The sequence below is a fragment of the Dipteris shenzhenensis genome, chromosome 29 (assembly GCF_047967505.1).
Source record: "Dipteris shenzhenensis isolate YYH24624 ecotype China chromosome 29, Dip_SZ_1.0, whole genome shotgun sequence".
NCBI lineage: Eukaryota > Viridiplantae > Streptophyta > Polypodiopsida > Gleicheniales > Dipteridaceae > Dipteris > Dipteris shenzhenensis.
The window spans coordinates 36538374-36548394 of NC_141624.1; positions in this window are offsets into that span (position 1 = coordinate 36538374).

Consider the following 10021-nt stretch of genomic DNA (forward strand, 5'->3'; position numbering starts at 1 on the left):
ATGTCAATAAATGGATACAAACATTGGTAACCATCGACAACTACCATTTATTAGACCCCATCTTCTCACAAATAGATGCTAAGGTGCTACAAGTAGATCCTCCATCGACACATGAAGAACCAATCAATCTAGAGATGCCATTCTTTATGGGTGACCTCGAGTGGGATAATGAACCTGAAGAAGATACCCATACCAATGATGACTCAGATTTTCCTTGGGACCTTGAAACAGAGGCTGAGAATGCTGAAATTGAAGATCAAATCTTTGATAATGACTTAGCCAATCTACATGCCCTAATGGCTGTTGGGGTAAAGGGCAGTGTGCCCACCCACTTGTACAATGCCCATGTATACTCATATATATATATGATAGAGGAATAAGCTGGAGTAGCTTTTGCTCCACCACATTTTGGTGTCTCCTTACCCCTTTTGTGTGTGCTCTCCTCTCCCACAACTGGTTTCAGAGCCCATGGCGTTCGATCTACGAGGAGCTCGGTGAGAGGAGAACGGGAACTGCTTCGAGAGATCTACCAAGAGCTTGGAGATGGGTGTGGCATTGTATGCGTTGCCTGTTACATGAAGATGGAGGTAGCTCGACTTGGTGCTTAGTCAGCTTGGCACCTGGGATATGCAATTGCGTTGGGCATTGTGGAGAGGACAACTGCAAATGCGCATTGCTTTGGTGGGCTAGAAGTTCAAGGCTGTTCGAATATTGTTTGCTCGTTGCTGGCTGACCAATGGTGGCTTTGGATGCATCATGCATTGAGGTCATTCCAGCCGTGAAGATGTCAACTGAAGGTGCAAATCATGAAGGCCTCTTGTGGTCGCTGCTGGGAGTATGTCGCTATAGTCCCGTCGCTACAGAAAACTCTATGGTTGTGGCGTTGTAGCTAGCTCTACATGAGAGTAGAGTGGTCATTGTTGACAGCCATTCGCAGTTGGAGATGGCTTCCCGTTAGAGAACGTTGACAGTGGGCTGTGAGGCTTGAGGGAGCATGTATTCCTGTGGAGGCTTCACATTGATGAAGCTGGAGCTGCCTCAGTCTTTGGAGATGTTCCAGTCTTGGCATAGTTCTTTGCCATTGTCTCTAGCTCATCTGGGAGCTGTTGGGGAGCCTCTGGATTGCATGTTTGATGCAGTTGAATGCTTGGGGGATAGCCGGTGTTGCATTTGAGATCTTGGAGCTGAGCATTGGCTGATTTTGGTCTCTTTGTGGGACATTTTGCAGAAGTACGCCTTATGGACATTGTGTGGGATATGTGCTTGTGCACTATGCAGCTTCTTTTGGTTGCAGTTGAGCTTTGTTAGCTCGTGTCTTCCCGTGCATTTGGGTCCTTGTACGGACATACTCTGGTGCATCTTAGTCCTTGTGAACATTCCGTTACATTTAGTTAGTGGGTTGCATATCTTTTTTGCAGATACATCCCTTTGGCAGTCGCAGTGACACATGCTTTGACAGTGGTACATGCCTGGTTGAGATGCATTGACACTTTGTTGGATGCATGGTTATTTGCCTATGTTAGATACATATAATGGTACGGTGATGTATTGAGATCCTGTCAGATTAGCATCATTTGGAGCACATTTCGGGGCTGTTTTGCCAGTGCTTTTGGGCTATTTAATTGCTGATCTATGAGCATTCTTGGGGCTGATTTGGTTAGGCATTGTACTTGCCATTTTGCTGGTGTTGCAGTTGACATACTGGGTGATCTGCTGGATGTATTTTGACCATTTTTGGGGCTGTTTTTTGCCGGAGCAGATGAGTGCTGTAAAGGGCAGCAAACATTCAAGGAAGCTGCTGTTGCTGTTTTTATGACAAAACAGTCATTTTCAGGACTGAATATCTCTTTCCTGGTGCAGAATTGCACTTTGTGCCGAACTGGAAAGTTGTAGTTCACAGAACAATCTACAACTTTGCTTTTGGAAGCAAGTTGATCCGATATAAGCTGCAGGAGTTACAGCCTCTGCAAAATCACAAAAAGTTGCAGTCTACTGTCTATTTGTAACCAATGTGCAGGAAGCTGTTTTTCAGGTGAGAATATCTGAGAATCCAGAAGGATTTGGCTCTTGAGGTCAACTGACAAGTTGTAGATCTTTCTACCAGCTACAACTTTGCTGTTTACAGCTTTGGCATCCGGTCTTTCAATGAAAAGATATCGCTGTTCAAAAACAGGGACAACGTGTTATTTTGCCCAAAGTGGCTGTGAGGTATTGTTGTAGGAATTTCTCTTGCACAACAGTGAATTGGGAACTCACAGTAAATTACAAAAAGTGATTGGGATCTCACTTCAGTCCAAGGGCATTATTGGCATTTAGGCAAGTCACTTTGGCACATTTGGCAAGTGGTGAATGCTTGATTTTGTTGCCAAAGGATTGCACACTCGAGGTGATGCATTGGTGATGCAGTAAATGCCATTTCGATGCATTATGGATTTGCATTGGTGGATTCCGCACTGATGTTTATGGATAGTTGAGCTGGGCTCCTATTGCCATTGGTTGAGCAGGCAGGTTGAGCAGGCATTGCTCATTTGGTTCAGTGCATTTCTTACTTCAATTGCCAGGCATTGGAAGGTTACTGGGCTGCATATATTCTTGTTTATGCCTCTTTATGGCTGAGTGCTTTTGAGCATTGGATCAGCCAATTTATTTGGAGACCTGATTGGTCTGGACAACACTATATTTTTGGTCATTTGGGTTGCCTATTGCACTATACTGCTCTTTGGTTGTGAGCTATTGTGCCACAGATATGGCATCTACAGCTGGTAGTGCCCTCTTTGATATTGAGAGGTTGGATGGATCAAACTTTCAGTATTGGAAAGAGCGGATTTATGATGTGTTAGTGCAGAAGAGGCAGCATAAGCCCATTCAATGCAAAGGTGTCAAGCCTAATAGCATTAAACAGAGTGATTGGGATGACATGGATGAGCAAGCATGCTCTATCATTCAAGCATCACTCTCAAAGTCAGTCTACTTGCAGGTACAGGATGGTGTACAGGGTGTAGACTACCATGCATATGAGTTTTATACTCGTATATGCCGGATGTATGACCATGATAGTGTTATGTTATGGCATGATGGGCTGAAATGTCCTGATGGGCTGAATTACAGCCTTGATATGCACTCCAAAGGTCGATCAATTGGTAGAAACAGGTCATGTTCAAGGGGGAATTCCAAGAGCAAGTCTAGCTCTCGGACTTGTGTTAGATGTTTCTATTGTGAAAAGTATGGCCACATGAAAAAGTATTGCTGGAAATGGCTGAGAAAATACAAGAAGAAGAGCAAGGTTAAGAATGACAGGAAGAAGGAGAAGAAGCATGTTGAGTTTCAAGGTGTGGATGCCAAGGTTTCCACTGACAGTAGCAGTGATGAAGGCATTCTTTTGTCTAAGTCTAACACCTCCTTCTTGGCCACTGATGTACCCATTCTTGGTGATTGGATGTTAGATCCATGTGCTTCGTCATATGACCCCTCATAGGTCATGGTTCAGTGCATATCAGGAATGCATTGTGGAGAGTGGTTTGATGGGCATTGATCATTCTATGGATGTCTATAGTTATGGGGATATCCACCTTGTTATGCCTAGTGGCTCTATTCTTGTTCTACAGAGGGTTAGACATATACCAGGACTTGCTACGAGCAAGATCAGTACTGGACAGTTGGTTGAGGCAGGTTATCATGTCTCTTTGGGTGATCATGCATGGAAGATTGCTAGAGGCAATCTGGTTATGGCTAGGGGATCACGGGTTGGATTCTCTTATGCATTACATGTATCAGGTGTCTAGGATAAGATGCTTATGATTAGTAAGTAGCCATCAGTTAGTTTATGGTATGCCAGACTTGGACATATGTCTACTGCAGGTATGGAAGCCCTTACAACATTGAGATACATTCCCGTTATGGATGTCTCTCAAATTTTATGTCATGATTGTGATGATGGTCAGCAGTCAGGATCCTCCTTTGTGAGGAAGACAGTTAATGAGAGGTATCTTGAGCCATTGCAGTTGGTTCATAGTGCAGTTTGTGGGCCTATGCCTACCGTTTCACTGGGTGGCGCCTCTTACTTTGTGACATTTATTGATGCTGCTACAAAGTACATATGGGTATATCCGATTCGGCAGAAGCATGATGTATATGATACATTTCAGCGCTTCTTGGGTAATGCTGAAAATCAGTCAGGAAAGAAGCTATTGAGCTTGATGACTGATGGTGATGCAGAGTTTACCTCTCCTAGATTTCAGCATCTATGTGATACACTTGGTATCAAGAGGGTGTTGACCACTCCTCATCTTTCTGCTCACGATGCCTTGGCAGAAGGCATAAATCGGATTCTATTGGACAGGATTGGTAGCATGCTATGGTATGCAGGTCTTACCGAATGCTATTGGGCTGAGGCATGTAAGACAGCTGCATACTTGCTTAACAGGTCACCCAGGAGATCTCTGAATGATAGAGTGCCATTTGACTTCTTGACAAGCAAGGCACCATGTTATGAGCATTTACGTGTGTTTGGCTACGAGGCTTATGCTCATGGTTCCCATCGAGGAGGTGTATCTTCCTTGGATATAGTGAGTCTAGTAGGGACTACAGGTTATGGGATTCTTCAACTAAAGAGTTGATACATAGCCATAATGTCTATTTCAGAGAGGATGTTATGTTTAAACAGCCCACGACTGTGGATAACAGGAGAGTGGTATTCCAGGAGGGTGTAAGTGCACTGATACCTCCGAATTCTTTGCAGGGGCAGCCCATATCCCTTGGAGTGGGAGGTTTTTCCCATGGTGAGCAGGTTATAAAGTTGGGACAGCCAAGATTACTTCCTGATTTTGGTCAGAGACGATCAGATGTCTCAAGTATTCCACAGGTTTACACTCCTATGGAGATTGTTGATGCATCTTCTATGGACAGTTACAGTTTACTCCCAGGATGCGGAGTGCCTCTTGCAGATGAGGATGAGGCTATGCATGGTGAGGAGGATACCTTGGCTAATGATGCCCGGTATGATCCATTAGCTGGTTATGCTAGGACAGATGTGGTTTCTGCAGTTATTGACTCGGGTCATATTGCGCATGGGCAGGAATCATTGATATGTTTGCTTCGTAAGTGCCTTCATAGCCAGAAGCAATCCCCTCGAGCTTGGCTTCATAGGTTTGATACCGTTATGAGAGCTCAGGATGTGATGCGTAGTGAGACAGGTTATGGTCTCAGTATTCAGGAGGTTGCTATCCTTCTGAGGTTACTTGCCATATGGTTCCTTATGGACAGGGATGCTTTGCAGTGGGAGCTGCATGGTCTTGATGATGTTTGTCAGATACTTGGTTGTTTCAGTATGGAGAGGGGGAAGTTACCGAGTACTTCATTGCCTGTATTGGCTCCATACTTGAAACACTGCAAGTTTGATGATCACAGATCAGTTGAGCAGCAAGTTATGGTTGATATGGCAGCCATAGTACTCCATGCATCCATGACTATGTTGAGACTTGGTTCTCACATGTTTGCCATTGGGGCTACACTTCCGGTTCTTGCTTCCGTTGCAATGGGAGTTGGTAGCATGATTATGGCAAATTTTGACAGTAGGGAAGCAGTTGTGAACATCAGGTCCTTATGCTTCTAGGAGCATCATGCAGGTGATGCAGGTTGGATAGACCAGCAAAGGTCTATTGTAGGGCATGTGCTTATGGTCACAGGTGGTACAGAGACATTTTCTTTACACAGTGATAGTTCAGGTGCTATGGACTTAGCACAGGAGCACGTGGTGGTGAGAGTTCACTCTCCCAGTGAGATCTGGCATGAGATCTTGGTTGACAGGCATCTACAGCTTGTCATTTTCTATCCTGCAAACCTAATGTCTACTAGCAGCTTATCCTCTATGCACTTTGCACATTGTAAAGTGCCGATGGGCATAGGATGACAGTGTGGTCATCTTGTTTTTCAGCCTATGGCTGATTGTATTATATGTGTACTATACTCCCTTAAAGGCACACTACCTTTAAGTGGGAGGTTGTTGGGGTAAAGGGCAATGTGCCCACCCACTTGTATAATGCCCATGTATACTCATATATATATATGATAGAGGAATAAGCTGGAGTAGCTTTTGCTCTACCACATTTTGGTGTCTCCTTACCCCTTTTGTGTGTGCTCTCCTCTCCCACAATGGCAGAGCTCCCAAAAGTTGAACCTCTAAAGTTGAATAATAGTAGAAGATCCCGCAAGGAAGCTGAAGGAGGAAATTGCAGAAAAGCCAAGGCCGAACACTTCAATGAATTCAAACGAGTCCAAACAAGGATCGTCGAATTGTATCTTGCAAAACCAGCTCCCTCAAAATCAAAACCACGGCCTCTTGAATGGTATCCTAACGGACTGGAATGAGTATGTGTAGCAAATGATCCCTTACTTGGAAACACTTTACCAGTGGAAAAGTTACCCCACAGTTCCCAACGTAAGAAGTTTTGGAAGTATAAGCCACATGTGCGTATGAAGATCGATCAAGAGACTTCACCAAAAAAAAAAAAGGAAAAAGAAGGGTCTCCAAGAGCCAAACAAATTGGTTATAATACTATGCCACCCTAAACACATGGCACATGTCAGGCTAGTTCAACACCATCAAAGGCTGATCTTCAAGAAGTGCTGGAGTACTTCAAGAATAACACAAGTGGCAGTGTCCCCATAGCAATGCCAAGACCACTAAAAGAATTTGAAGTTCAAGCTGTGCCGCTAGAAACATTGGACGGAGTCCAATTCAACACAACCATAAACGGGAGCTGATTGAAGCGATACAACATCATCATGCAAGCCATCCCTGACAATAATCATGAAGTTTTGGGAACCCCAAGTCTTCAGTAGTTTGCACTAGATTGTTACACGTGCACTCACTAGCATATGCACGTTTTTGCACATATAGTTTGCACTAGATTATTACTCACACACTCACTAGCATATGCACATTTTTGCACATTTAGGAAGACCTAATCAATTTTGTATTAGGGATGATTGAGTCTTAGTTTCCCTATTAAATCCCACAAATAAGCATATAGTTAGTCAACACCTATTTCATTAATTTTGGACTCTTGCACTATCCAAATTCATTTTGTGAGATAATTCTAGATAAAACATTTCAAAAAAAGAGGCTCTTATAAAACAAAACATTGAGTCAAAAAGAAGGTTTTAAAAAATCAAATTAGAAAAAATGACGTGAGATGTTAAAAATAGAGTACATCACATTGTTAAAAGAGACAAAAAAGTAAGATTTTAAAAAATCAAATTAGAAAAAATGGCGTGACATGTTATGAAAACTAGAGTACATTTCAAAAAGAGCACATGACATTTGTAAAGAAGTAGATCATATTACTCAAAGCCATATGGTGTCAAAAAACACCTTAATACAGTCTCTCTTAACATCACATTTGTACAAGAAGTAGATCATATTACTCAAAGCCATATGGTGTCAAAAACCTTAATACAAAGCCATATGGTGTCAAAAAACACCTTAATACACCTCCTTAATACAAAGCCATATGGTGTCAAAAAACACCTTAATACAGTCTCTCTTATCTAAGTCTAGAAGATCTCATCATTGGTCTCTCTTATCTTCTCAACAACCCAATCCTTCACTGCCTCCATAGCTGTATCCTCAACATAATTACATGTGAAGAAGAAGTTTAAGCAATCACAAATTGTTTCTTTATAATTTCTCTCAGAGGCTCTTATTGTTCTCTCAGCATCCGCATCAAATCGCCCATGACGAGAGCTGCGATAACGCAGGTTACTTAAGAAGTCTAATAGATCTTGTCGTGCTTTTATCATACGTCTTAGAAGTCTTTCACTGTCTGCTATCTTGAGAGTCTCCTCCCTCTCTGCGTGCCTTTGTGCAGCAAATTCCTCTCTCTCCATGTGTGTTAAAGGAGAACCTTGTCGAATTCTGGCCTCTCTCTGTGCTCCTTGGTCAACAATCCATTATTTGAGATTGTTATTCCGAACTCCACGTCTTCGACAATGCCAAGGACATCCATGGGTGGGAAGATGATAAAGAAAGGGAGATGGACTACGATGCAAGAAAGAAGAGAGTGTCTGCGGAAGAACTAGGATAGAAGAATACTTGGTTATCAAGATGGATGAAAGAAGACTCTGAGAGTGTTTGCGGAAGGACTAGGATAGAAGAATACAAGAAGAATACAAGTTAATGAGAAGCACTAGGATGCAAGAAAGAAGAGAGTGTCTATAGAAGAACTAGGATAGAAGAATACTTGGTTATCAGGATGGATGAAAGAAGACTCTAAGAGTGTTTGCGGAAGGACTAGGATAGAAGAATACAAGAAGAATACAAGTTAATGAGAAGCACTAGGATGGATGAAAGAAGAGAGTGTTTGTGGAAGAACTAGGATAGAAGAATACTTGGTTATCAGGATGGATGAAAGAAGACTCTGAGAGTGTTTGCGGAAGGACTAGCATAGAAGAATACAAGTTACTCAGAAGGACTAGGATGTAAGAAATAAGAGAGTGTTTATGGAAGGACTAGGATGGAAGAATACAAGTGCACTAAGGCACGATGTGTTCACTACGATAAGGATAAGGGTTGGAATAAAGTGAGTGGCACGATGTGTTCACTATGATAAGGGTTGGAATAAAGCGAGTGGAGATTGAATGCTCTACTTTAAGTGAGTGGAGATGATAAGGATAAGGGTTGGAATAAAGTGAGAGAAGCATTGCGAATGCTCTACTTTAAGTGAGTGGAGACTGTCCAACTGAATAAAATTCTCATCACACAAGGATTTATTTCCAAATAATCACATCATCACACATTCATATCATAAAATTGTGTGCATGAAGAAATATATTACAAATATTACATCATCACATATTCATATCAAAATTCTCATCACACAAGGATTTATTTTCAAATAATCACATCATCACACATTCATACCATAAAATTGTGTGCATGAAATAAATATATTACAAATATTACATCATCACATATTCATATCAAAATTCTCATCACACAAGGATTTATTTCCAAATAATCACATCATCACACATTCATATCATAAAATTATGTGCATAAAGAAATTATATAAATATCATAATTATGCCACTTAAGTAATAAGTCACAAATTGGTGTATAATCAACAAAAACTACAAACACAACATCATACATGCATCACAACTCTTGTGATGCTTCTAGTGGAGACTCTAGCAACTCTTCGGATGCTTCCAATGGAGGCTGTGGTGCTGTAGATGTACACTCGGTCTCTACTTCTTCTGTAGTATGTAGTGCTTTCGGAGTAGACTCAGTATCCTCTTCCTTAAATGCAAGCGGAGGTGGTGGCAACTCTTCTGATGCTTCCAGTGGAGGCTGTGGTGCTGTAGGTGTACATTGGGTCTCTACTTCTTCTGTAGTATGCAGTGCTTTCATAGTAGACTCAGTCTCCTCTTCCTTAAAGGGAAGCTCTGGTATTGCTTCAGTTGCACGTTGTATTCTAATGGCAGCAATTAGGTCTCGAATGATTTCAGCCCTAAACAATTGTATATCCTCCTCTGAATATTTGAGCTCCAAAGAGTCTTCCGATGAGACCTGTGGCTTAAGTGAGAAAATTTCTTTGAAAATCAACATGCAGTTGTAGGCAACTCTCCACCCACAACTATGCCCATCTTCCTGCTCTACTACTAAACGCTTTTGGAAGTCTACCGAGTCCTTGTACTGTCCTGTTTCTCTGATAGCAGATACCAACTTCTCAATCGACCTGCTCATCGTGACATATTAAAAAAACTTAGTGTATCTATCACATAAGGTACATAATATAGAAGTAACAACAGATTAATAGAATACTTACGTTTGCACTGAGCCATGAAAGCCTGCAATCGAGTTAACAAACCAACAATAGTTGTCTTCAAGGTTCCAAACCACCAGACTCCAATGTTCCCTACACGAATAATTAAGAACCATTATTATTTAACACAATGTTGCCAGTATAAGATGAAAATAAAGGTTGCCATGATACTTACATCTCATGATATGCCATAAATA